Source organism: Cynara cardunculus, assembly GCF_001531365.2.
Source record: "Cynara cardunculus var. scolymus isolate 2C chromosome LG 5, CcrdV1, whole genome shotgun sequence".
Classification (NCBI taxonomy): domain Eukaryota; kingdom Viridiplantae; phylum Streptophyta; class Magnoliopsida; order Asterales; family Asteraceae; genus Cynara; species Cynara cardunculus.
The window spans coordinates 30,239,019-30,241,039 of NC_037532.1; the positions used below are offsets into that span (position 1 = coordinate 30,239,019).

General features: G+C 35.0%; 1 long non-coding RNA gene across 1 annotated transcript; it reads right to left on the reverse strand.

Annotated features, from left to right (window-relative positions):
• Positions 1–597: 597 nt before the first annotated feature.
• On the reverse strand, positions 598–2,004 carry LOC112513746. The gene is made up of 4 exons (XR_003069298.1): positions 1,944–2,004; positions 974–999; positions 820–882; positions 598–682 (listed from the first exon to the last, which is right to left on the reverse strand). It is a non-coding gene; the product is annotated as an uncharacterized LOC112513746 (long non-coding RNA).
• Between the last annotated feature and the right edge of the window lie 17 nt (positions 2,005–2,021).

Genomic DNA, 2,021 nt, shown 5'->3' on the forward strand with positions numbered 1-2,021 from the left:
AGGAGCAATCAGCTAATCGCTCTCTTCTCATTCACAAAGTACATCAAACCAATGTGAACCTTTTCAAAAACTGAACTTAATCGAGTTCAAAAGACATGCAAATATAACTGAATTCTTTTGTGATCCAGATAAGATGGAATATAGATCACAGTTGCAGAAAGATTACCTAACCGCATACTTCATAAAGCTTCTCCAGGTTTAATTCGTATAACATGTTCAAAGTTTGAGAAACTAAACAAGAATATGATAAGGTTTGCATACCATCCATCCCAATTTTCGGTCCAGATTATTTATTGGTTTCTTCTTGGTGTTGGGCGTATAACCATCACAATAGTATCCATTGCAAGCATCTATCTGCAGAAAAAGGCTCCGAGGATTTAAAAACCAAACCAAGATAATGAGTTGATAATTCTTTTTTGCACATTTCGATAATTAAAAACCCGTGATCCAAACAAAATCAAACTCTTAAATTAGGTTGCTGTCAACACAAGTTTTCCAAATGGCATCTAGTGAATGTAAGTCAACAGAGTAGGAAGATACAAGGTTTTCTAGAGCATCATTTGCCTGCACATTACCCATGGGAGCTAGGTCCTAGTCCAACAGCCATATTTGCAGCCCATTTCATATAGTCTTTCCCTTTTTGTCCATAAGAGTTTTCAATATTCCCATACTCATTTTCAATCTGATATGACAGCTCCAGTCAAGAAAATCCAATTAATTTTTTTTTTTATCAAAAGTAAAGAGAGTAAGCATCGACAATTCTAACACAACTGATACCATCTAGCTAAAAGTAATGATCAAAATGAACATAAAGACAACCTGCAGCATAATGATCGGGCCACCTTGCCAAGARAAGAGAGATTCCAAAGGGCTTAACCTTAACTGTAGATTCAAAATGAACATAAAAGTAATGATCAAAATGAACATAAAGATAATCTCCATTTTGGAACAAATCTAAACCAAAGGGCTTAACCTTAACTGTAGAATGTCCCCTGGTACCTAGAGAGAAAAAGCACAACATGTAAAGGTAGGAGATGCATTAAAATTACACAAGAAAGTTGATTATAGAGAACTTAAGCTAAGATGGAGAAAACTCGAGCAGGGATGAAGAGCGATGGAGAAATCAAACCTGGATAGCGATGCGATTTAACAACACATGATTTAACCTGATTCTAGTATACGTGAATGGTGAAATGTTGTTCAGATGGTCTTTAAGACCAGCTTACATATGTATGTACATGCATATATACACACATAACTTTACATATATTGYAGTCAGCATGACCAACATTACGTTGAAACAAAACAACAGGACAAACACACACACAGACAAAATGCAGTACCAAACAACTCATTTGAAGTATTGATTCGCAGCAGGCTGCTGCTGCTGCTGTAATGCTAAAAAATTAGAATGTGATAACTTACTTTCTTATACCTGTTGTTGCCAAGGCACAGGGGTATGTATGCTTTGGCACACACACACACTGTGCATACAACAATAGTTAGACAGGTTCACTTACAGGTACAAGATCTCACATCTTTTAATTATTCTGGTTTCACTGATGTACATATTCTCATGGGCTATGGTTTAAGGCAAGGTTGTTTGATCACCTTATAAAAATTCTCATTGCTCCATTAACCATAACCATATTTTTATAAAATAACTCATCGTTTGAAAAGGCCAAAATTATTTTAATAGACTCAATCCAAGCTATACAACCCCAACACTGTTTTGGCAACCTAATTTAGCACAGAAAATCCTAAAGCCTACAGTAAAGGTAGTGAAACTAACAGGATACACTTAACTACACATGGTGATTTTGATTTAAACAATACATCTTGTATCTTTTGCCTCTTCAACCTTTGCATTTCCTTTAACCTTAAGAAAGTATTAATGTTAAATAAATTGTACATACCTTTCTTGTTAAATAAATCGTACATACCTTTCTTATGTTCTTTCCGATACATGTTCAAGATGTTCAAAAACGACTTGTAGACATGATCAACATTCTGGAAACGTT